The sequence below is a fragment of the Melospiza melodia genome, chromosome 1, assembly GCF_035770615.1.
Source record: "Melospiza melodia melodia isolate bMelMel2 chromosome 1, bMelMel2.pri, whole genome shotgun sequence".
NCBI classification, from domain to species: domain Eukaryota; kingdom Metazoa; phylum Chordata; class Aves; order Passeriformes; family Passerellidae; genus Melospiza; species Melospiza melodia.
In genome coordinates, this window is record NC_086194.1 from 124,353,983 (window position 1) to 124,381,044 (window position 27,062).

General features: G+C 37.3%; 1 protein-coding gene across 9 annotated transcripts in view; it reads left to right on the plus strand.

Annotated features, from left to right (window-relative positions):
* Window positions 1-27,062, plus strand: part of DLGAP1 (DLG associated protein 1) — a 403,108-nt gene that overhangs the window by 154,265 nt on the left and 221,781 nt on the right. For 7 of the 9 annotated variants that reach the window (XM_063166836.1, XM_063166779.1, XM_063166794.1 and 4 more), the window contains one exon: window positions 22,387-22,505. The exons of the other annotated variants lie outside the window; for them this stretch is intronic. The gene's annotated coding sequence lies outside the window, so the exon portion shown is untranslated. The remainder of the gene's footprint in view (window positions 1-22,386; window positions 22,506-27,062) is intronic. 9 annotated transcript variants of the gene reach the window in all.

A 27,062-nucleotide genomic window follows, 5' to 3' on the forward strand; every position in this document is an offset into this window, starting at 1 on the left:
ACCTGCTTTTTACAGTTGGTATCATCTAGATACTTATTGACTGAATTGTAGACAAATTTCTTCCTTTGAAATCTAGATTGACCTTTCTTTTTGGTGGAAGATAGGCTATTGGTGCAGGAAATTGACCCAACTTTCCAGAAGACTCTATTACCTACAGCTGGCCTTAACTTCTGTAAAATTTGAGAAATTTTGTAACATTCAGGTCAGTTAATTTTTTGCAGTCTTTAAAGCATTACTACATTACACCTGCAGGATTTAAACAGAATAATAAAAAATTGTCATTATTTATGCTTTAATACAAAAAATGTCAACGTACTAAAAATATTTTTCTTTATTTCTAAATAATTATTTTTTATTTAAAATATTCATTTATCTGATTTACAGTATTTAAATAAAAAAGTAAACAGGTTGATAAACTCAGGAAGAGAGAGATGAAGCAACTTCAAAACATCATTGCTTGATTCCTGGACCAACCTCCCATTGCCTTGATAAATATGACATTGTAGAAGATGGGTGAACAAGTGAGGCCAAATTCTTAAGCATCTCAGTCCTTTTTATTTATTCTACCTCTTCCTATTAATCTAATGGAATGCTAAGTGATCATCTAATTTTGAAACACCCGTCCTTGTGACTTTCTTTTCCTCGAGTGGAAGGCCCAGCCAAAATAGAGACGCATGTGAGAGCACGACTGCTAAGTGACATCCCTGAGGCAAGGACCGTGCTAGAGACAGGTACCGTTCTTGTAAGGTCTCTCAGATCAGTTCATCCCTAGCTCAGGAAATACCAGAATTATTCAACCTTTTTATGCTTTTCTGTACTTTTCTTTAGCCATCTACTGCCACTGTGGTTTATGCCAATGGCTCAAAGAGCCTTTGAATTCACTCAGAATGGCTATTTTTGGACGTGCACACTACTGGAAGTGGATGCCTGTAAAAAGCTTTCATGGTTGGACAAAAAGTAATGACACCATTAAATCTGAGAAATGGAATACTTCTTGTATTGCTGTCATTCTCTTCCAGTAAAAAATTTCAAGTTGAGCACAGTGGGAAATCCAATTTAGTCCCATGGTATAAAATCATATTCCTAAAATAATTCACCACTGTTAGAAACAAACCAACATGTGGAGCTGGCACTGGTTTTTAGGCTGATGCAGGGAGAGATGCTTTTCTTTGGTCTGCATTGCATATCATAAGCAGACACAGGCACTATGATAAATATCTCACCATCTCCTGATGGCTTCATGGAATCAGGGACTGCACATTTATGCTCACACCAGAAAGGTTATAGGAAGCACATCTGTCCTTATATGGTCTTCCTTTGTATTTTTATATGATTATAACAGCTACATCAAAAGCATAATAAAAAAATATGATTCAGATAATCCTTTTAGTTCAGGGTTGCAGGGATGGAACTGGCACTGTGCAAAATAAAAAGATATATTTGTTCTTACTGGATAGAGGAAGTGTGGCCAAGGTACGTTAGTAGCCTCTTCTGGCTCATTGAGTAACACAAAATTATGGTCTCCTGAAAGCTTTATTTTATATGAAACTCTGCCATATGGCTATTATTTTAAACTTTGCTACTATCTGTTTTATTTCTGTTGTATAGTTTCTACTTACCTTTTGTTTCCCTGTCTTTCCCTGCCAGCCCTTTTAGCTACAGTCTGAATTCTGCAGACACAGTTTAAAAAAGCTGGCTAGTGATTTGGGGAAGGGACAGTATAGTGGTGGGTCACATCTGGGCCATGGCAAAGAATTTTGGTATTCAGGCCTTATATGCTCGAGAGAGACCCCAGTCACGTTTGGATGCAGGGACTGTGTTCTCAAGGCCAAAGGAAAAGAAACCAACATTGTAACAAACTCATTCATCAAGAATAAAGTGTATAAACATGCATATTATTAAATGTATAAACATGCATATTATTGAAGCTTTCTGAATTGTTTTTGCTCTTAAAGCATGAATTTATCTGAGCACATTGATAAAGTTTAATACAGGCTAGAAAATTCATTGTACTGTTGTTATTTTAGAAATGAGGCGAAATATTTCAGTGTTGCAAAATCAGCACAATTAAATACTTTGCACCTCATTTTTATAAGCTGCCCATGAAGTTATTTGAACAACTAAAATTCCTATCTTGCAAATCCTTGAAATCAGGGCAATTTCAAGGAGTGAAAGAAAATAAAAAAATCATCAAAAGTAAAGTATGGAAATAGCTCAGAAATTGGTGAAGTGATAAATATCGAGGAGACTAAGTTGCTTTAAAATGTTGGGTGAATTTGTGCGTAATACAAATACAAAAAGTATCATTCTGTATGTATGTCCTGTATCTATATAAACAAATGTTTTGCTTAAGAATTAGGCAGTACAAGAAAAAAGGAGCATAAAACAAGGATGTCATCACATAAATCAAAACTGTGAAAAAGTGCTTGAGGGCATGGTACATTACCAGCTGTAACAGGATTCTGCAGGTGGCAGGTTAAGGCACTACTCAGGTCTTATTTATGTATTTAATGTATTTGCTAATACATGAAGGCCACCTTTCTGTTTCAAACGTGGCCACTCCAGGACATACTTGGTTAAGGTTTTCATGCTTGAAGAAGTTGTTGAAAACTGGAGATACTTTGGGAGAAACCACAAGATGGGTTCAGATGAGACAAAAAATAATGGCTGATTTGATTCAGTACTGGGGGGGAGGACTGTAGTCAGAAAACTTTCCTCTCTGTAGAAGGCAACAAAATATTGACCTTCTGAGACTCACAAGTATGACAAAAAAGGTCCAGTACATGGAAATTAAACCTCAGAAGGAAGCAAAGTGCATATTTTTAAACAGAAGTAAATACACATTGGAACAATTTACTAAGCTCAGTTGTGGATTCTTGTAACTTAAAAGATTTCATTTGGAATTAAGTCTAGGATTGCTGAAGCAATTCAGGGAATTAGATGCTCAAACATCCTTGAAATGTACTCATTAAATTCTCCAAGATCTCTTGGGTTGCTCTAGAAATACAGCAAAGCTAAAAGCATCTGATTCAGAAGTGGGACTTGATGGAAGGCACTGTGAAGTAGTATCAGACAGTTTCTGTAATGTTACATAGCAGGTTAGACTGCACTGTCCCAGTGGCCTCTTTTATTCACAGTCAGTGTGTTTGTTTATTTGTATGCAAGAGCAGCAAAAGAAGTGTTCTGATCTAATAGGAGCTACTTGAGATTGCTGCTGAAGTACTTGCACCCTATCTGTTTAATAAGATGACTGTGATTCACTAGTGTTGCAGTAGAATGTTATTTCACCTCCATTCTGCTGCTGGTAGGGAAAAGATTGAAAGACCAGGCCTGTGTGCAGAGATGGCAGGGGCATGGCACCTAAGGAGCTGCTCTGTGTCTGCGGGGCTATCAGCAAATTGTTTCATTGCCAAAGCAGAAATGGTCAGTCGTGTTTCAGGACCTGCTCTGTGATCTGAGTGTGTGGAACAGAGGAGGTCCTGAAATATGACTAAGTAGACATATTAGCTGAGCATTTCTTGATTTTCTGTAGTATTGTCTATATAAAGAATTCACTTCATACATTTGTGTCTCACCAGGAAAACTTGGATCTTAGATGAGTGTGACTGGCTGGCTCAATTTTACCTTTGTGAGAGTTACATTGAATTAGAGGCGGTATCAACACATTAAGGACCCAGTCATGCACCAGTGCAAGCAGTAATTTTGCTGTCACTGGACACTGCAGTCTTGACTGTTGAAATTATCTATTTTCTTTCTTTATAATGCTTCACTTCCCAGGGTCTGCATGGCTGGAATACGTCTGTCTTCTAAACTGGATCTGTTATCAGTGGAAGCATTACTTGCAAGCCAATTTTCTAGTATTACTTTTAAGATATATTATCTGAAATAGGATGGGCACAGAGGGCAAGGTAAAGCTCACCCATGAGTGAAGAAGATCACTGTATTCCTTGAATCAGAGCCAAATTCTATCCTGAGTTTTGTTTACTCACAAATCTGAGCTTTATGAGACTCCAGAAATCCAAATTCCATCTGATAAATGCTATCTAAATACAGAGTAGTAACCTAGAATATTGAGGATTTGGGGCTTTTTCTTCATTATTTTTTTAATAACATGTAAAAAACTAATGTTGAAAAATAAGTAACCTGGTTATGCTTATTAACACTTAATGAAATTAAAACTTGTGTGTCCTTCTTAATGTTTTTTTTTTTAAACTTACATTTTGTTGTATGACAGGCCTATGTCAACCCAGTGTTACAAACTCAGAATATAAATGGATACAATTTGTATAACGGTGGATTGAGTTGAATATAAATTACAAAGATAAATATTTACATAGTGGTTGATATTTCATAGATATTTTGGTAATCTGTTTATCCAAGACATCAATAAGACAACAGGGTTACAATACTGTTCAGGCTGTATTGGTATATAAAACCTATTTGTCATCTTTATGAAATACATATCATTACCAGAATACAAATTATACAAATGAGATTGCTGCATTTCTCATCTGTATCATATAGATCTTCCATGTGACCTATCAAGTCCAACATGGGGATAAAACAGTGTGTACCTTCGACAAATTACTGATGGCAACTGCTGTGTTTCTTTGCACAGCATATCGAAGTTCAAACCAAAAAGCATTTACTGTGAGGAAAGAAAAATTATAATTAAGCCAATTTTAAAATACATTACATTTTGAAGATCAAGATTCTAGGCAGGTACTTGAGGTGAAGGTGCCCGGTGTCCAAGAATTGGATTCTTTTTTGTTAGTGAGTGAGAAAATGAAAATGCAATGTTAGAAGATTGGGATTTTTGGCTTCTGTAAGTGAGCAAGTACTAATGTAGTGTAAGTGATCTAGAAAGTAGTATATGTCCCTGTTAACATCAATAGCTTCATAATGCAGCTATTCAAATGATGTACTCTAATTTACTCCTCTGCCTCAGAGAAGTGTCATGCTTTCCTATAAGGCTGTTATGATTTTGGCTTCTGAGAACTGCACGAAAATGCCCTCTGGTCTGGAGGGTGCACTGCTTTCTGATGGGTAGACCTAGTTAAAGATAGGTTTTTACCACCATAAAAATTGAGTTACATTGCTTTCTGATAAAGTAAGTTCACTTACTGATTTGGCCAAATGAGTTTGAGAAATGCTTGCACAGAATGTAATTGTTATATCCCATTTCTTTACATTGCATTATATATGCATGTTTATGCATATATTTATAACAAGTTTCTCCAAATGTTTTATAAAAATAGCAAATAAATGTAATTTTTCTTTCTATCTATTAAATTTGGAAATGTAACTCAGAAAGTATGTTCAAGGACATGAGGTAACATAGCTGTTCCAGGAGGTACAAAATGGACTGATTAGGTCAAAACGTATTTTCTTTCATATACAATGTGGAATCTGTCCAAAAGGCAGGACTGAAGGCAGTCAGAGTGACATCAAGAAATGTGCATCACCACTGGCTTGAAATGAGACTTGAATTACAGAGCTTTTTAGATATAAGATCAGAAACAATCCCATATAAGAGGGATATCTAAGCAACTTTGTAGGGGATGCAGGTGTTTTAATTCACAGAAAATAAGCAGGATGTGATACTAAACCCAGCACTTCTGTACAGATGCCATTGGACCAATCTAGGATCATTATTAGTGGAAATTTATAACAAGGATGAACTTTGTCCTGCAGCAAGATTTCTAATCTGGCTTTGACTCTTTGATATTTGCTGACACCAGTCAGATTTCTTTCAGTGTCATGACAAGAGTTAGTGTCTTAGAGCAACAGTACGCAAAGAAGCCTGTGCTGTGGGGAAAGCATGATGCACCAAATGTAACAGGGCATACATATTTTCAGGAATAACGTTATTTGAGAGAGCATCTGGTTTAGGTTTAGACAAATTAATACCTTGAGACTGTTTCGATAGAAAATTGACCTCTTGTCGAGATGTCAATAGCCTGAGTATCTGAGAAAACAGAAAATAATTGCTGCATCCCGATAATCTTCTATTACAAGGATTTATTCATCCTGAACTGCCTGACCACTGTAGCATTCAAAAACATGGTGAGTTTTTTATTTTCAATTACTGTTCTTTACTTCACATGATACTGTGTAAGATTGTGTGCATGTAGTGTGTCCTCTCTGAGTAACTGGTTAGCTGTCAGGGAACAAGGAAAAAATCAATAATACCAGTAATTTTTAGCTCTTAAATCCTGAACTAAATGTTTCTTATGTTAAGCATGTGTCATTATATATACAGCTCTGTATGGGTATTTTATATTGATTGCCTTTACTTTCTCAGTGATTTCCCTGTATTTAAAGAAATTGATCATAGGACCATAGCAGTATTTAGGTTTCAAAAACCATTGAGTCCAACTATTAACCCAGCACTACCAAGTCCAGCTCTAAACCATGTCCCTGAGTGCTGCATGCACACATCTTTTAAAAACCGCCAGGACTGGGGACTCACCACTTCTCCGGGAGCCTGTACTAATGCTTGACAATCCTTTCTGTGAAGAAATTTTTCCTATTATCCAGTCTAAACTTCCCCTGGCACTTGAGGCAGTTTTTTCTCTGGTCATGTTGCATAGGAGGAGAGACTGACTCTTACCTCATTACAACCTCCTTTCAGGTACTTAGAAAGAGCAAGGAGCTCTACGCCTCAACCTCCTTTTCTCCAGGCTGAATTCCTCCAGCTCCCTCAGGTGCTCCTCACAGGACTTGTGCTCCTGACCCTTCACCAGCTCCATTGCTCTTCTCTGGACATGCTCCAACACCTCCATGTCCTTCCTGTAGTGAGAGGACCACAAGTGCTGAGTGCAGGAGTATGATCCCCTCCCTAGCTCTGCTGGCCGCACCATTTCTGATATAATCCAGGATTCTTGGCCACCTGGGGACACACTGACTCATGTTCAGCTGCTGTTGACCAGCACCCCCAGGTCTTTCCAGCTTTCCAGCTGCCCTGCCCCCAGCCTGTAGCATTGCATGGGATGGTTGTGACCCAGGTGCTGGATGCAGCATTTGGCCTTATTGAACCTCATCCAGTTTGCCTCAGCCCACTGATCCAGTCAGTCCAGATCCCTCTGCAGAGCCCTTCTCTCCTCCAGCAGATCAACACTCACCTAACTTATTGTCATGTCCAAAATTGCTGAGGGTGCAGTCAGTCATCATTGGCAAAGATACTAAACAGGACTAGTCCCCCACAGAGCCCTGGAGAGCAACCTATTCTCTGCCTCCCAAAGCTCTGCTGCTTAGGGCAGGAGTTCCTCCACCAGGATGCACCTCCCACAGGGCTGCTGAGGGCAGGGCAATGGGATGGCAGCCTGGTCTCACCAGAGCTCCATCTGGGCTGCTGCACCAGCCCTTCCTGTGTGCCCTTCCAGGCTGATTCCTATCTGGAAACACATACCTGATATAAATCGAATTATCTGGTTTCGTCTTAGATTAAAGTACTTGATTTGTAATTAAAATCCAGATGGTAAAAGAAATTTAGAATGACAAATGCAGTTTATTGAATCAACTGTTTTCCTGTTCCGTCTCAAATGCAGTTCCATTTGATTTACTAATTATATGCAAGCTATTATTATGCTGTGGTTCTTCATGACAATTTTGGTATTTCAGCAGAGATCCTTCTTGGTTAGAAGGACTGAAATGGATTGTATCATTACAGTTACTGATAATTTGTATTGCTGCACAGTCTATCAGACTGTTCATTTCATATATGTTTGAGAAATAAAAACCTATTTATTTTCTGTGAGGAAATCTTGAATAAATTTAAAGCTTTGCTTTTTACCAAGATATGATATTGTATTATTTTTTAACTTTGCAAAATGCCTTCTGCTGAACATCTAGACTGATGTACAGAAGGAGGAAAAATTTTTTACTTCAAAATATTACTAGTGTTGATTACCCTTCTAAATGCATAATATCATCTTATGGTCTTACTCATAGCTATAGCAGTACTAAAACAAGGGAAGATATATGAGGCATGAATGATGTGTTATCTTCTTACAGAGAAACAGAATGCAAATTTCTGGCATATTATTCAAACTTGAATTATTTATATATCAAATATTATTCTGGCAAATCCTGATTAAACTTAGATGAATTCTCTTAATCTCTTCAAGAACTTGCCCTTCAGTAAAGATGGGACTTCCAAATACAGGACTGAATAAACATTATTTAGATCCCTAAATCTCTGTAGCTATATTGATATATTTTTATTTTTTAATCAAAAAATCTTACTATAGCTAGCAAAACAAGGTATTATTTTGGTGCAGAACCTGTTTAATTGATTAATTATAAAAATTCAGCTGTAACACAATAAAAAAATCAGATTCAGATAATCTTTGTAGTTCACTGTTGCAAGTATGAAACCTGCACTGTGCAAAATAAAAAGATAAGTTCATCCTTACAGAATGGTGAAAGTCTGACCAAGGTATATTAGTAATGGCTTCCAACTCATTGGTAAGTGATTATACAAAGTAGTTACACTTCCAAGTGAAAGGAGGGATGTGAGGGCCCTGAAAGTGGACGGATTTCCAAAGGGACATGTGCTGTTCATGGCAATTTTAGAGGGACAAGAGGTGTCTCAGCAAGGCAGTTCTGTTGCAGGTGACAAAGCTTGAGTGATCAGTGTCTCTGTGTTCTAAGACTGGAGTATGCAGTGTTTGAAATACTTCTAGGAAATGGGAAAACTTACGGGCTACTAGCGGCCTTTAACTGCTTGCACCGATGCCATTAAATCCAGATGTGTGACAGGACTCAGTTAATGCAGTGCTTCTGCTATTGCTGATTTCCATGCTTGTCTCTCATGCTGTACTGTGGACTCATAGTTGAGGAAGGCATTTATTTGATAGAACCAAAGAAAGCTTGCTCTACAGGGAGTGGTTTTCTCTGGGAAATCTATTGCTGAGCACCTGCCATCATCACTTAGCCCTCAAATAGATTGTGTCAGTGCTAATGTTGCCATTTTTGATTTCAGGTGTGGTAGCTGACCTTCTGCTTGGGGCATAATGTAGAGGCTGGCAGAGATGTGTACTCACTAGGAAGGGTGTTAACTCAGAAATTATTATTCTTTGGATAGCCAATGATCATCTATTTATCTAAGCATGAATGAGTATTACATTGGGCTAGAAATGTAATTGATAAATGTTATTGCTTGCTATGGCATATAGCTATTTATGTCACAATTTAAATTATGTGCTACCAAGAAATTGTAGTGATGGCTGTATAATAACCACACCTATAAATTACTTTTCTTCAACGTACATAAGATTATATTTTCCTATAAATTAGTCGCTTTTTTTGTTAAAATGTGATGGCACTACCTATTGCAACAATTCTGAAATGATAATTTAATATCAGTCACAAGTTTATTTTCCTGCCTTATAGATGCTCTTTAATAACTTTCATGATTTAGTTTTCATTCTCAATTCTCATTTCCAAATGCTTTCCACAAGCGGCATTAGTCAGGGTGCAAAGGAAAAGTACTTCTCACCCATCCAAAATTAGTGGTTTAATCTGGGGTCTGTCTTAGGCTGGGGAAAAGCACAGAACTTATTTATAAGAACCCTTGGCTAAGCACAGAACTTGTTTTTGGTTGTGTGGCTTTCCAATATGAGTTACAATATGTAGTATTTTCCTCCACATATTGTTGAATGAATAAAGAAATACAAGAGCACAAGAATCCACCTGAAAGCAGTTTGTCTTAGTAAGAGAAATTTCTCTTTCATTCCCTTTGGTTGTTCTCAAAACACAAGTTAAAAAAGCAAATCAGATCTGCAGTATCTATGTTTTACTCTGTGCATATTCTTTGGAATAGAAATATCAGGAATATTCAATTTTTCCACACTCGGTCATATTTCTCAAAAGCTTTTTCAGTCCATGCAAAGTACAAGAAGGTTTCTACTGTAATATGTGGCGCACATTTGCAAACATTGTGATGTTAAAGGAGACCATCTAGAAAATATTCTTCATATGTCTTCTTTCTCCTCCTTGCGGTTTAATAAAGGGATTTTTCTTCATTGAGCTACCTCCCCAGTGTGTGTTTTTCTGCTTTTAAGAACAGGAAAGTGTTTGGTAGGTGTTTTACCTGTGTACTTTCCCCTTGGGTTGAAAGACCTCATTTAGTTCCTATGCTTCTGCTTTCCATTCTCCTTCATTTTCAGGAGCTAAGGAGTGTGGACTAAGTGCTACCACTCCCAGGAGAGCCTCCTTGAACTGCTTGTGTCTGGCAGCAAATAATTTTTTCTGCTCTCATTTCACTTCATCCCAGTAGGGAGGATTCTTTCCCTGGAAGAGGATTATCTAGCTTATGAAATTTATCCAGTAGCCATACCTAACAGCAAGAGAATCACCTGTCCTGGATTATAAGGACAGGAGAAATGTGTTTGCAGAAGATGAGAGCTTTTGCCATTGCTTCAGCCTATTACATAACAGAATTCAGAGTTGCCTTTTTAAGGCAGAAAATGGATTTTAAGGGGAAACCCACATTTCCTGTTTAGCAAGAGAAAATTTAGTTATAATACAGAAATAGCTGGACTTTGGCAGGGTAAAAAGACAACCAGATCTTTCCTTTACAATCCTTCTCCATAAAAGGCAATATGCTCTACAGAAGTGCAAGTCTGGCAGTTTTCTGAAGTGCACTGAACTATTTCTTAACACACGATATTAATAGTCCTAAGAACCTGCAATGCAGAGTGCACTCTTCCGGTGGTCTGCAATTATCCCTCTTTTAATTATTAAGATACAGTTATTCACGATATCACCTTTTTACATTACTGTTATGTAACCTCAGACTGAAAAACTGCTATATGCATTTTTAGTAATATTTGTGTTTGCAGACCATTTTAACTTACAGTAGGAAATACTGCTAACAAGTATGTGATGTATTCTTTGCTCTGAAAATTGCATAACATGACAGATTATATTATTCAAACTACTGCTGAAGTGGGATTGAAAGGAACCTGGAAGGTGCTGGGCAGGAGGTTGTGCTGGGCATAATGTTCACTCTGTTTGGATTTAGCAAATTCCAGTATTTTCTGGACTTTAATACTAGAAAAACTAAGGTGTGTGAAGATGTCATAGCTCTATCTTGAAAAATATATTCTGTAGAACTGAAAGTTCATTATTAATATTTAATACTGGGATTTTTCTATTTGGTTCTTTTTTCTCCTTCCATTATAAAGAAGAACCTATGTGAAAATATACTAAAGATGTTGAGTATTGTTAATCAATATAGAACAAATTATAATTTGGGGTGAAAAACTAGGACACCTCTTCAGTGCACAATTAATAGCTATTATAATTTTTGACCAACAATCCAGAAAAACCCATTTGTGCTTAAGTAAAGGCATCCTAGTTTTTCATTTTTAACTTGTTATTTGTTTTGTTGGTATGTTTGTTGGAATAACTGAAGCACAGATTATTTTATTACCTCCTGAGTGGCAGAAAGGCAAGGAAAAATGATTTATAGATACATTTAATGTATACAGGTGTGTTATGTGTAGTGTCCTATTTAGGTTACAGTGCCTTATCTTTTCTAATCATTCTCTTCTCTCTATTTTCCATATTATCACAGTTTGGATACCAAATGTCACACTTCTGCAACATGCAACCAGGCAACATGCCTGCAACTAAATTTAGTCATTTCACAAGTCCCAAGTTAAATACATACTTGGAGAATCTGTTAAAAAAAAGGGGAAAAAAAGTGAAAATAATTACTGGGTAACAACAGGGAATAAACTGAGTGAGAAATAAAAGTCACACAGAGACTTTTCATACCAATGTTCTGTCATGTTAGGGATTAAATGTATGACCTTTACTGTTTGGCTGCACCATTCCCACAGAAGATAAGAATCTGCTTTTAACTGTTTCCTGCAGTTAATGGTAGTCTTTTATGGTCTTTAAGGAATTAATTTGGCAGTTTGATAATATTTGCTTGCAGAGTAAAGTCTTCTAGCAATTTTAAATGTAAATTCTAAGTAAATTGGTGTTTTTGTTTTGTCAGTGCTTTTGGAAAGCCACAAATACTTAAAGGTACTGCTTTAACTTTGGGTAGATGTTTTGTAGACTTTGTATCAAGAATACATTCTTGACTGAATGCATACAGTCTTGATACATTGCATGTTTCTGAAAAAGTCATTCAGTTGAAATATCAGCTGTAATTCCTCGAATTCTATCACTGTTCACTGACTTTTATTTTGCTTCTTAAATCATTTTCTCTACAGTGGTTCTACCTAAAGGGACTATTAAAATTCAGAGTCATTGAATCATGCAGAGCATGAATGTTTATGCATGTGCTGTGCAAGTTAATAAGCAAGAAAGTTTATACAAGCAGACAGTCTTGTTTTATATGGATGCAGAGAGCTTTTTCAAAGCACAGCTCCTTTGTTTCCACTTCACAGTAGAATCCATGTTGTGATTAATCAATTATGAAAGTACTAGATAAAAATTTCTAAAAAGAGCAATTATTGATTAATAATGCTGTTCTGCAACTTCAAATTACTAGGCAGTGGAAAATATAACCTGGAATACACAGTCAGTGAAAATAGAGCTGGGGGAGTGATACCATGCTGCCATGGATTGAGAGCTAGGAAAGCTCTGGAGAGGCAAGAAAGATTAAAAAAGAAAATGTCTTGCCTCATTAACATGTTGGTTTATAAATTTCTGTCCTCAGTAGGCACTCAACTTTCGTGCATCTGAGAAGTGCATTGCTTGTCAAGTTTGAGAGGTGGATTATACTAACATAATAAATCGTTGGGTTTGGAGGTTCGGAGAGATCTTAAAGATCATCAAGTCCCAACCCTTCCCTGCCATGGGCAGAGACACCTCTCACTAGAATTGTAGAATCAGAGAATCATAGAAGGACTTGGGTTGGAAGGGACTCTAAAGATCATCAAGATCCAAATCCCACCTTGCTATGGTCAGAGTTGTCACCCACTTGATCAAGTTGCCTAGGACCCCATCCACTCTAACCCTGAACACTTGGATGGGGTGTCCGTAACTTTGGGCAACCTCTTCTAGTGCCTCATTACCCTCACAATAAAGATTTTCTTCCTAATATCTAATCTCTAAAATCAATCTCCTTTCTTTTAGTTTAAAACCATAACCCTTGTTTTGTCACCATCTCCCCCTTTTTTATGCCTCCTTTAAGTATTGGAGTGTCACAATAATCTGTCCACAAAATCTTCTCCAGGCTGAACAACCACAAGTCTCTCAGCCTGTCTTCATAGGAGAGGTGCTGCAGCCCTCTGAACATCTTTGTGACCCACCTCTAGACCCCCTACAACAAGCACACATCTTTGTGGTGCTGAGGACTCCAGGGCTGGACACAGTACTTCAGGTGGGGCCTCACAAGATTGGAGTGGAGTGATAGAATCACCTTCCTCAAGTGCTGGCCATGCTGCTTTTGAAGCAGCCCAGGATGCAGTTGGTTTTCTGGACTGTGAGTGTGCACTGTTGTCTGATGTCCAGCTTTTCATCCACAAGAACCCCCAAGCCCTTTCCTGCAGGGTTGCTCTTGATGAGTTTTCTCCCAGTCTGTGCTCATGTCTGGGATTGCCCTGACCCATAAGCAGGACAGTTCTCTTGGACTTTTTGAACTTCATGAGGTTCTTGTGGGCCCACTTCTCACGCTTGTCCAAGTGCCCCTGGATGGCATCCCATCCCTCCATTGTGCCAACCACACCACTCAGCTTGGTCCCAGCTGCAAACTTGCTGAGGGTGCATTAATCCCACTGTGTGTGTCACTGATGGAGTATTGAGGAACACCTGTACCAGGACAGAGCCCTGAGGGACACCACTCGTCACCAGTCTCCATCTGGACATAGAGCCATTGGCCACATCTCCCGGGCTGCAACCAGGGAGGTGGTTCCAGCCAGTTCCCTGTCCACTGAATAGTCCACCCTTCAAATACATATCTCTCCAGTTTGGAAATAAGGCCCCATGTCAAAGGCCTTACAGAAGGCTAGGCGGATGGCATCAGTCACTCTTCCCTTGTCAACCGTTGCAGTCACTCCATCACAGAGAAGGCCACCAGTCTGTTCAGGCACAATTTGCCCTTTTGTGAAGCCATGCTGTGTTGAAATGGAACACAAAATGAACGACACATACAAGTTGAGATGTTTAAAGTAAAAAGAGGGTAGTTTATTTCTGAGCTCCAATATTTATTGACTTTCAAAAGTGACTATGGATTGGAGGATGAAATTGCTATTTCTTTAGCTACACTGGTCAAACTAACAGTTTATTAAATCTCTCTTCTTCCAGAAAGGAATGCAAAACAATCATTATTTTCATGAAAAGTGCATGAGAAATTCTATTACAAAAATATAAACATCAGAAGGTTTAGAAGAACTTAGAAGAGCAGGGTGACAATGCTGGCTGACTTCAATTACCTCCTTGTGCTTTAGCCTTGCTTCCATGAGGATCTGTTCCATGATCATCCCGTGCACAGAGGTGAGGTTCTCTGGCCTCTGTTTCCCTAGGTCTTCTTTTCTCTGCTTTTTAAAAACAGGAGAGATGTTTCCCTTTTTCCACTGACTGGGGACTTTGCCTAATCACCATGATTTTTCAAACATGAGAGCGCCTTGACAACATCAGCCAGTTCCTTCATGACCCTGGGATGCATCTCATCAGGCCCCTTGGACTTGCAGATATTCAGTTTTATCAAGTACTCCTTCTCTTAAAATCCAGTGGGAAGGACTTGCTTCCCCAAGCCCTACCTAGAGGTTCAGGGACATAAGAGACATGGGAAACCTGATGCCGGTGAAGAATTAGGTAGAGTCCTCAGATTTCTCTATATCTATTGTCACCAGTTCTTCCTGCTCATTTATATAAGGAGACACATTCTCCTTGGCTTTTCTTTGTTGACCTATGTATTATAGATTCACATCTTGTTATTCTTCACATCCCTTGCCAAGTCCATTCCATCTCTGCCTTAGCCTTCCTGATCCCATTTCTGCACTTCTGGACCATATCCCTGTACTCTTCCCAGGTCTCCTGCCCCTGCTTCCTCTGGCTGTGCATTGCCTTCTTACTCAGCATGCGCATCAGATCCTTGCTCAGACATTTTGTTTTCCAGCCTGTCTTGCTTGAATTTTTGCACATCAGGATGGAGACCTCTTGTGCTCTAAGAACATGTGGATAGAGCAACTTGTTTGGAGTCAGTATGTGTGTAAGGATGAAATAAGTAAGGTTAGTTTAAATATACTAATACAACTTAGTATTTTTACAATAAATATATTAATACAATTAATACTATTTGTATTAATACAACACAAATGATATATTAATACAATTATTGAATTTCATTCAATATAGTGCTTGGAAACTTGGAGACTCATCTTTGCAAACTGAAAACAGATTGGGATAGCCCATTTCCTAAAGAAAATCAAAGATTCTAGGATCTGGAAAAATGAGAAAACCACACCAGATCCTCACATAAAATGAGAATGGCAAGATCACAGCTATCACAATGTGGTCTGAAAATTGATTGACATAAGCCCTTGTCAGGAACACTTATTAAAATAAATAGTTGATCTCCAAGGTTTGGTGCTTGCATTGTCACTGAATGAAGAAAATTTGTTCTTACATAGCCCTCTTTCTTAGGCCTTGTAAAGGCCCTGTGCTGGCATTCTGCTAAGGCACGATCGTCATTCCATGCCAGCACATTTTTTTTCCTATACTTGGATAGCTTAAGATCAAAGAGTAAGTAAAGGCCATCATTAATTTAGTGTGTATTTGATATTTCTTGGAATGAAAATAAGTGGAAGTCAGAAACAAGGAAAGAGTCTCTAAACTTGTAAGAATTATGTGTATCTTAGTAATCTTAACATTTTCACATTGTTTCTTAAAAAGGACCCTTGTGATAGTAGGTTATGTTAATCCCACAGTGCAAATATTTGCTTTGTTTCTAACTGAGAACTGGAAGAGTAAGGCTGAAAATGAAATAAATAATTTTCAGAATTTACTGTAATTAAACATATTTTTCTCATGTGAGAATCACATAAAATTAGAGTATTTGTAGGTGTCATCTCCACTAACTTCCAGGTTTGTTCTGGAAACCTATGAATTTCAAGCAGTCTGCCCCAGAAAAAAAATGTTAATAGAAATACATAAAAATAACTCTGGTTTAAATATTAAATGTGCAGTAAAATGATTGAAGTCTAACTCACAATGAGGTACCGGCACATTTTCTATATAAAAAAATACTGGTACAATGGCAGCATTATGAATCTATACATTATTTTTGTTAAATAATTGTATTTGTAGTCAGGACCTTAAATTTGAACATTGGGAATCCCAATGCTGCTGGGATTCTTATGCATCCTGCATAAGAAAAAACATTGAGGTGCTGGAGTGTTTCTAAAGAATAGTGAAGCGGTGAAGGGTCTGGGGCACAAGTCTTATGAGGAGCGACTGTGGGAAGTGGGGTTGTTTAATCTGGAGGAAGGAAGGGTCAGGGGAGACCTTACTGCTCTCTACAGCTACCTGGAAGTTGGCGTAAGTACCTTGTTACTCCAAGGTAACAAGGGATGGGACAAGAGGAAGTGGCTTCAAGGCCAGTTTAGATTAGATTTTAGGAATAAATTCTTCACCAGAAGGGTTGTCAAGCACTGTAACAGGGTTCTCAGGACATGGTTGAGTCTCCATCCCTGACAGTATTTAGAAGTTGTGTAAGTATGGCACTTGGGGAAGTGGTTAATAGTTGGACTTGACAGTCTTTTCCAACCTAAATGATTCTAAGAGTCTACGATTTTGGAAACTGTTCCAAGTAACTTCTCCTATATAAAAGTGGGACCCTACATTAACAGTGTAGGGGGAGCAAAGTCTCAGGGCAGAACCTTTCTTCAATCTTTATTAACATTCCTTAACTATATAATGCAAAGAGCTGTTCCATCTTTCAAATCATTTGAAACTATTAAAAGCCTCATCCTGACTAAGTTTTTGCAGGTCATCTTATTCACTGCTGCTATAGCTGAAGTCAGGCATTTTCTGTGCCTTTCATGCGTGCTTCAATAAAGGTTAATTTTTACTGATTTAAGTGTTTTCTTGTATTCTCTTGCAATGGGTTTTCTACTGCAATTTACTAGAGGAGCTGCTGCTAGGTGAAGTATCTGTAAAATGTTTGGAGTGTTATATTTCATTCATGAATCTTACTCTTCTTTGCATGCCTCCTCAAAATTTACCTCTGTTGTAAAATACACTTATAACTTCTATCACATAAAACTTAGAGGGTTGCTAGGTTGCTCTTAAATCTGTAGTTTTTAAGGGAATTCATAAACTCTTTATTCTTCTGTGTTTTACCATTCATGAGTCCAGAATTGACTGAATTCACTTGTTAGTAATGCCAATACTTTTCCAGGTTGTGTTTTGTCTTTCATTGAGCATCTTTTTCAGCTGCTGCAGAATGATATGGGGAAGGACTGGGGTGGTGCTTTAAGAATCCTACATACTTCATATTGAATAGCTCTACAAAGTAATTCCTTCACTTTCCACGCCTTTTAGTGCTATTACACTGTCACCAGTTTAAGCATTCACCATTTTCAAGTGCACTCTCACCTTTGTTCAAATAGCAGCAATCATTTGACTACTCACTGAAGTTTCAGGAGTGGAGCTTTGAGTAGGGAGTTGAGGCAGTGCAAGTCCAGCGCAGATGTGGAAAGGCAGGGAGTCACATCAGTTTAGTTCCCCTTGACTTTTTATTGGCAGCTGCTGCTACAAATGTGGGAAAACAACTCCTACATGCGAGCAGTCTCTGACTCCCCTCTTCCGGTGCATGGCTTTGGATGCAGACTTTTGGAAAACCTCTAGACTGAGCCAATTCAGTTGTTGTTCTCCCTTATATAATGATTATTTGAGACTCTTTTCGTTGTTGTAGATCAAGATTGAAGTCTGCAAACCTATGAGGAAATATTTTGGCCAAATCCCTCATTCACAGCCTGTGTTTTGTAAGGCCAGCTGACTTAGGGAAGAGCAGTGAAAGCTATTCAGTACCTATCTACTAGACCCTGAGTTAGATGTTCCTTGTGATCTTATAATTTATGAAAAAGACCATCTGGTCTTTATAGGTTCAATCTTGTCTCCCTTCACACTGCCTTTTCTCCAATATAATGGAACTTAAATTTTTCATTGTAGAATGGAAAAAGCCTGGCTATGAGACAATGCAGTAGCCACTGCTCTCCTTGTCCGTGCAGTTGTACTGTTGACCTGGCACTAATGAAATAAATTTAAACTGCAATGCAGAACACTTTGAGAAATATTCATGAAAGCCTTTAAAATACTGTGAGTGATTTTGTGCTTGCTTTGAGGTGCTTAACCAGTACAGGTGTCAGAAAAAGTAGAGAAGAAAAACCAAGGAAGTAAAACAAAATTATTGGGCAAAGTAGTCCGGTTTCAAAACATGGAACTGAAAACCACTCTAATTTATTTTTCTTTTAGTTTGGATTTAAAGAAAAAATATTTTATATAAATTACAAATTCTATGAGAATTTAAAAATACTCTGATGTCTAATTTTTTAATGTTACTGCCTCTGCTCTTTACATATGCATTTCTTTTCTACTTCTAAATAATAATAAAAAAGTTCCTGTGTAGTAAAAGAAATAGCACTGAATATTAAGTGAATTGAGACTCACATCTGGTACTCATAAGCTACAGTATGAGAAGCCATGCTGGGGCTCAGGGGATGTATCCCACCCTCTCATTACCCTTGCTGTCTGAAAATCAGGGCTATTTGAGCAGATCTACCCAGACCTTGTTTGCAGTGGCTGACCTCTGTCTGCCTCCATCCACACACGTCTTAGTTCCTTTGTCCTGGTATGTCCAACCCAGATGAAAATGAGTATTGCACAGGGCTGAAGCTCAGCCTTTTGGAGAAGGAGTACTTAGGAGTGTCCTGTTGTCTGCTCTGGTCTTGTTGGTCTAAATGACTCTGGGAGAGTCAGCTTGCCTTTGCTCAGCAATATCAAAGTGAAACCCTTGGAGTGTGACTCAAGGCAATGCCCCAGAAGAGCCCTGGTAAGTGCTCTTGTAGAGCACAGATGTCGTGTCCTGACAAAAATGAGTATTGCGCTCCCCCACCTGCACCAAGGAATGCACTGGGCAAAGGGAAAGCCTCCTCAGACCCAAAGTGTCCTCAGGCCCAAGGATTCCTGGAAGGCATGTATGATGTATGCTCCCCTGGCATAAAAAATCTCTGATTATGTCTATGACACAGCACTGTTACTTGTTCTTGGAGTGTACAAAATAGACGGCTCTTAAATTTTAATCATAGAGTCGTAGAATGTTTTGGGTTGGAAGGGATCTTGAAGATCACCTAGTTCCATCCCACCTGCCATGGGCAGAGCCATCTTCCACTGGACCAGGCTGCACAAAGCTGCTGCTGAATTAGTGGCAGCATTTTTTATCTGAAGGCTCTTTGCAAGATTTTTCTGTCACATATGCAGTGTAATCACTTCTTGAGGCATTTTTTTTCTTTGGACAAGGACACATTCCTACTAATCAGCAGTGCAGGTGTTGTGACAGAGGTCCTGTCTGTAGCTCTAAATTTTAATAAAGGATTCATCTCTTTATTTCCTCTGGTTCTCATTATGAAAATGAACTGGATTTCTTTCCATCAAGTCCTATAAACATGAAACTGTAGACAAATTTCATTTAGTTTAGAAAAATGTGTAGCACAAGAACATGATTTGATGAAGTCCTGAATTTCGTCCCTCCCTTATTCCTAAACTCTGCCATATCTTCTTGTCCTCTGTTAGGATATTTAAATTATGAGTTTTGGAGGTATCAGCCTAGTGCTTTCAGTAGTCACTGTTTCTTGAACATATGCCCCTTATCACCACTTTAATATTTATTTTTATTTTTCTTTACTTTTTATTTTAGGACTGCTATTTTCCCTTTTATCTCTGTATGTTACCACATCTAAGAAATAAATAAAAAATGTTTTATCAGCTTAATGTTGATATGTTTAAGGGTCTTTAAAACAGTGGTCTGTACTGAGAGCTACAACAATGCACAGATTAATATCTGTGCTACATATTCTGTCCCATGGGAACAGTAGAGTGAAATGCTTTTCTTCTTACAGAGAGAATAGGTTTTTTAGAGAGTCAGGTTGGTCCTTAAATTTTGGTTAACTGCACCTTATTCCCTAAGTGACTGTTAATGTGAATGGGAGCAAATTTTGTATTGCCTGTGTTAGTGTCATTTCCATACTGAAGCAATGCAACTCTGTAGTTATGCATTTATAGAAAGCTCACAGCTTTCTACAGAAATGTACCACAGAGAATGTACTAAAGAATGTACTACAAAGTTTGTCAAGGGCAAACCACTTTCTTGCATTCTTCTTTTCCTTTTTTTTTTTTTTTTTCTTTTTTTTTTTTTTTTTTTTTTTTTTTTTTGCAGTAGCTGATACAGCCTTTATTCTCTTCAAGCATCACCATCCTCCCACAGGGTTTTTTATCATTTTGACCTCCAGAGTTTAGTTTATCCCAGTTAGGGTCAGGTGCTTGGAGGTGAGAAACATTCATAATTTTTCACCTGTGTAACAGTTCTGAATCTGCAAGTCCTTTCCAGAAAGCTTGTAGCAGTATATATTCTCATGAGTGTTGTATACATCTGTTATGGATGGTAGTGCATGAGTTTATTGTTTCTAAGGGTATTCTAATGTGCCCAGATTGTGTTTATATGCAGGATATGTTTTGCATATCAGACAAAAAATATCCATATTTTGATGTTTGAAATCTTTGCTAGGAATTCTTTTTTAAAAATAAGCATTTTATAGACTATTTAATCAATCTTATGTAAAGAATAAGCAATTTGATCTTGTCTTCACTGTACTGCAGTTTTCCTTATACACACCCAGATTTCAACCAATAATCCTGGTAGGTTGTTGAGGTTTTTAATAGGAAGTAGGATGAGGAAACTTCTGGGTGTGCTATTTTAGCAGTGTCTTCATTATAAGATGAAAAATATTGATGAATGGGTGAACAAAGATTTGATTAGATAATTGTGATGGAACAAAACTGACAGAATTGTGTGTTCTGCTTTTCCTGTAGGCTGTTCTATCAGCATTTGAACAACAAATCTGAGAGGAGACAGAATTAAATCTTAGAAAAATAAATTGAGACAAATTGTGTCGTGTTAGTTGGCTTTCAGTCCCTGATAATTTGCTGCCTGATGGAAGTCAATCAACCAGTTTTCTGTTTTCCAAGGCTTTTTAAACATAAGATCCTTGGATGCTCACTCCATAGAAAAGTCCAAGGAAGTTTAGGAAATAAAACTAATTTAAAAACAGCTTCTTGACAGGAGGCTATTTACTATAGGGAGGACTGTATTCTCCTGATAAAGACTTGAAGCATGGAGAATCACTGAAAACCATGAGTCTAAAATGAGAAGGAAAACCAGAAAATTAAAAATATGCTGATTATTTATTTGTTTTAAATTATTTACTGTGCTGTGTGATTATTTACTTTTATTTAAGCCTTCCTTCTAATAGAACACTCTATCCAAATTATACTTTATGTTCTGGAAATTTCTGCTACCTGATGACAAAATTACTCAGGGAAATACTTGGACCCTTGCCAAGCTTCTTCTGCTTAGAGATGAAATGGATTATTAGAATCAACTATCACTTTAATGATCTTGTGTTTAGTAGCAAACAGGATAGAGAAAGCATATTTTTCTGACTGCGGGGAGAACAAACAGCAGACAATTTCCTTGCTGGAAATGCCATTACTGCCTTTTCATCCTGTCTTATGTACCATGGGTTTATTTCTTTAGCCTCTGTATGAGGGCACTTGTGCAGTCACACTTCTCCTCTGTCTTCCTGTTGTCTGTCCTGTCCCGTGGCTTTTGTTTGCTGGTGAATTTTGAAGGTATGGTTTCATGGTATGAAATGTTCCATAACAGAGAAGTTAAAGGAAATTCTGACTAGTTCATGCAGGTAAAGTTGTTTTATTGCAACAGAAACTTGACTTTACTATGGCAGTCTGAGAGGAATAGAGTGGGTATAGTTGTATTAAGTGACATTGAATGGTTTAGTCTGATAGAAATGGGGCTTGACATTGCTAAGAATATAATGACAGCAGCATCTTATCAGGTTAAAAGTCCATTTAGCTATTTGTGCCACATCCTCTCTTCAGTCATGAGTAATAGCAGCTACCATGACAAAAACATGGGTCTATGGCAAAACATGCAATGAGAGATATTGCTCCAAAGTCATGGGACATTGCAAATCATAACACATCTACAATGGGGCATCCACAACTTCTGTGGGCAACCTGTTCCAGTCTCACTGCCTTCATTATAAAAAAGTCTTCCTTGTGTCCAATTTAGATCTACCATCTTTCAGTTTTAAACTGTTGCCCTTTGTCCTGTCACTACAGGTACTGGTGGACAACCTCAATTCTCTCAGCAGTTCTTCACAGAGGAGGTCAAAACTGTCTGTTCCAGGAGTCTGTGCTTAGCTATAGATTGTCCTTAATATGTGTCAGCATTTTTCAAGGTATGTGAATTAGCCCTCAGATATCCTTACAGTTCCTTCTTAACATTTCTGGGGAGAAATGTTGTTTTATGGGAATATTTCTAGTGAAGTTGCAGTTTCCTTTAAGTGTAGGACATCCAGCTGTGTGAAAAGTGTCTCAGGATTTCTTTCTGCTATTGTCTTGTGTCTTTAGTTTTTGTTTTTTTCTGTATTCCCTCACAGTAGTATAACACCTGTGCTTTCTATTCCCTGCAATTTTTCTGTCAACTGAAATGTGACCATATCTTAATTTCCATGTGTAATACAAAACACATATGTATATCTTCTTTCAGAAAAAAAAATATTTCTTGCATGAGCTATTTTGACATTATAATCTGCTTCCTTTTCAAACTAAGCTGCCTAGAATGAGACCAGCAGAGTACCATGCAAGGGCTGCTTACCTATTTCTTTAATTTTCTCATTTGATCAGTAAGCTCAATAAATTAATATTTCTGATTTATCCTAAATTCAAATTCTTCTCTTTATTCTCAGAGATAAGGGTTTCAGTTTGTTACTTGTTTTGGTGAAGGGCATGTGATTTATAAATTGAAAAGATTACAAAATTCTTAGAAGCAAATATCTACAAAAAGTAACCTAAGAGAAAAAAGAAAAAAAAATTGAAACTGAGAAACTCAAACATTTGAAAGCATCCCTTGTGAAATGGCTCACAAAGGTTCTTTATGGCTCAAAGAAGGTTCTTTAATTCAGGGATACGAGTTTGAATCTCTGCTTTGTGCTATTTCTAGTGAATATGAGGTAGGTATTTGGCTGCAGCAAAATCCTTTATTAGTATTGAGCTGTTGCAGTTCATATTCAATTCCTACAGAAATTGTAAATTGGTATGAGCCTGCCGTCTGATTTTAAAGAGGTTTTGACTGTCCTTTTAATGTGCTTTTTAAGAGTCCCCAAAGTTATGGTCAAAATATATATTTGGGGGTTGAAGGTGAAGCACAGCTACTGGTTCCATCTGTGAGGCTACAGAAAAAAGCATTTCGGTGCATTAGGTGATGTTGCAACTTGTGTTTCCTTACACAAACAAAAGACTTGTGTAGCCTTAGGTTAAAATCAGGTGTTCATGAAGGCAGCCAGAACTGTGGGACAACTAAACAAGTTCCATGTATCACTCTTTTCCCTCATGCTCCCTGCATTTTTAAGAAATTCAAGTTGATTCACTAAATAATTACTCTCTTAATTTGCAGAAAAAAGCTGATACTTGAAAAGGCTTTGAAAGTATTAAGAAGCTTACTTTTTCCCTTTGGAGGAGGCTCCAAGTCTTCCATTTACTCATTTAATCTGTCATTCTGTTGCACCCAAGGGCAAAGTGTCATTTCTGTGTGCTTCAGTAATTTTGTACAGCACACAGCAAACAAATACCAAGTGACTAAAGCCAAAGTAGATTTCATGCAGGAGGCTGTGTTTCCTTTTCTTGCCATACATTTTTAAAAGAGATTTTCTCAATTGTAAGATGGTAAGTAGGCTTCTGCCCTGAAATTTATAAATGTGTTTATAATAGCAGTTGATACAAATTGTAGGTCAGAAGATGTTCTCAGAATACAGTGGTTTTTCATCATATTACAGACAGTGGTTTCATAAATATCTGGATGCCAGAATGAAATTAGTCAAATCAAAACAATCTTCCATTTCACTTCCAGAAAACAGGATTTTAGATAATAATATCAGTAGTCACTTGTTATTTTAGAGCCTTGTACTACCTGGCATAATGATACAGGATATAAAAATATAGCTTATAATTCACTCTTATTAGGTAGTGGTTTTAAATGTAACTCAGTAAGATAGTCCTTGTATCCAAGTATCTTGGTTATTTTAGAGGATTAAGCCTCTGAATTATATTTTAGAGGATTAAGAGCTCTGAATCTGAGCTGAATAAGCCGTACTAACTGATGTCATGTTTTCTGATTAAAAAAATGCTATGTTTTTTTGACTAGAAGCTAAAAAACATTTCCAAGAAAATAACAGAATGCCATAACATCCAAACAAGTTCTTGGGAGATTCACGATTCTAAAATTATAGAGGTTATCCTTGAACTGGCATAACCACTGGTAATACTAAAATTTTAAGTGAAAGATGTAAGTTCATTTAAGAGAAGGAAATGACAATAATTGAAAAGTATAAATTATATATATCTTACTATGCAGAAGATATAAATAAATTTTCTGAGAAAGTCTAGCATCATTTAGAATACATAGTCCTTGTTAAGTAGTGCCAGATTTTCTTCTGGCTCAAAAAACATGACAACCTTTTATTGATGCAGCGTCATATTCTGATGAGCAAAATGGATGTCTGCTATGTCCTATACATCTAAATTTGAAATCAGAAGAGAAATTGTATATTGCTATTACAACTCCTACCCAGTATACATAATTGAGCTTATCCTTCTAAATAACTGCTGTACTTAGGCAGAGTTAGAAAGTGAGCAAAACAAATTCTGGAGATGCTTTTTTGGCAGCTGTTAACATTTAGGGTGAGTTGATTTAAGATTAGCTTTGGCTTACTGTGAAGATCTAGAGTGCTTTTAAAATTTAGACAGAAATTTCGTTTCTGTTGTTTGAATTCTGGACTACTAGCTTTTTAAGATTTTCTACTGTGTAAAAAATAAAATTGCATAGTTATGGCCAAATTTCATTACATTAGCTGATGATTTATCCAAACCTTTATGTAAATACCAAGAGCAAATACAATGCAAGGAAACTGAAATTTGCTTGTTATACAGTCAAACTTTAGTCATCTTGGTGCCTAGAAGCTTGCCTCTAGTTACTTTTGCTGGGGGAGACATCTGATATATGTGATCTTTAATTAGTAGTATTCCTAAGCCATTTTTGCAGCTCTCAGAACTATTGTACTGCTGCAGGTTTCTTTGTACCTAGTGTAATTGCAGGTTTTAGAATACACCATGATGCCCCTGTAAAAAGGTTTCCCCACCTGCTTTTCCAGGTGTAACCTTTTCACATTTCTGTAAGCTACTAGCTTAATTTTCTGCAGCAGCCTTTTCACATTTGTCTTCTCAAATAAACTTTTCCGCTTTTAAGGTTGATTGATTTTCACTCTGTATTTTTGAATGTCCTGGTTAGAGATGTCAGCCTAGCAGCAGCTTTCACTTCCCTTTGATTTTGTGTTTACAGTACTTGCCACATTAATTCTGCCTAGAAGAAATTAATTCAAGTAGGGATTTATAAATACTGAAATTGCCTGTGCTGTCCATTCCCATTATAGGAAGTTCTGCCAATAAGGCAGCAATTCTGCTGCAGATCAAGCATGAGCTATTGAGAGATTACTGTTCATTTGCTTCAGTGAAAAAAAGAAAAAATAAAGATGTTTTCAAGATACTTTTTGAGGTGGACAATCCAGGAAGCATAGACATTCAAAGGAGTAGTTTTAAAGTAGAAGGTCGCTGAGAATGTTGTGGCATAGTGTACAGAATGGAGAACAGGATAAAAGGTGTTATAGGAATGGATTAGAAAACCATCTTGTGTGTATAGACCAAACCAAGAGGAGCAGTGGGAGGGGGGAAGGATCAGAATCAGTCATCCAATTTGGATTACAAGGTATATCTAGGTTGGACATGGTTGACCTCTGATTCCATTGTATTCTGAGCTACAGTTTTTACACAGAAATGAATCCTTTGGGGAATTAAAGCCTGCATGGATCCTATATTTCAAGATTCTTCATTCAGTATGTTTACAGATCTTTCAGCAAGTGATAGCTTAGGGTCTTCTTGCAATTGTTTCTTTATATAAGAATATATTTATAAGAAAAATTAAGCTACTAGTTTTTTCTCACAGATTATTAAACACTGCTTAATTTTATGAGACTATAATAACCTACTCAAGAAGTGGTACATGATTTCTTCACCAGCAAACATTTGATCACCAAAAAAAGGCAGATGCACTCTTACTGCTCACCAGAAATTAAAATGAAAGCACAAAAATGGCATAATGAAAACATTTGCATAAAAATGGCACAATGAAACACTAGCAGAATTTCTGTTACTATGTTACAAAAGTCTAAACATTATTTTAATGCTTTGTAGATATACATTCATGGCATATATCTGGACAAGCAGCATTTAACATCAAAGTTTAGTCAAAACCAATGAAATTCTATTAGTCTAGCAATGTGTAGTGATAAATAACTGTACTTGTTAGATGACTTGGCTGTGTTGCAATCAACATAAAGAGCTAAATGCATAAAAGATGCTTCTGAATTCTCCATTTTACAGTGGGTAGTGCCTAACAAAAGAAGAAAGAAGAGACATAAATGGATGCTGATGTAAGCAGAGGATGCAATGGGTCATCTTGAAATATGGTTGATAGGCTAAAAACAGTCATTGAGGGATGGAAATGGAATGCAAAATAGTACAGGTTGCAGGATGCTATTTTGCAGAAGTGAAGCAGAAGCATCAGTGTCAAAAGGCACACCCACGCAGAAAATGTCTCCAGCTTCTCCACTTGAAATGTCTAAACTGAAAATTTATGGAATTACATAATTTTGATTAAGTGAAACTACTGTAATAACTGTTCA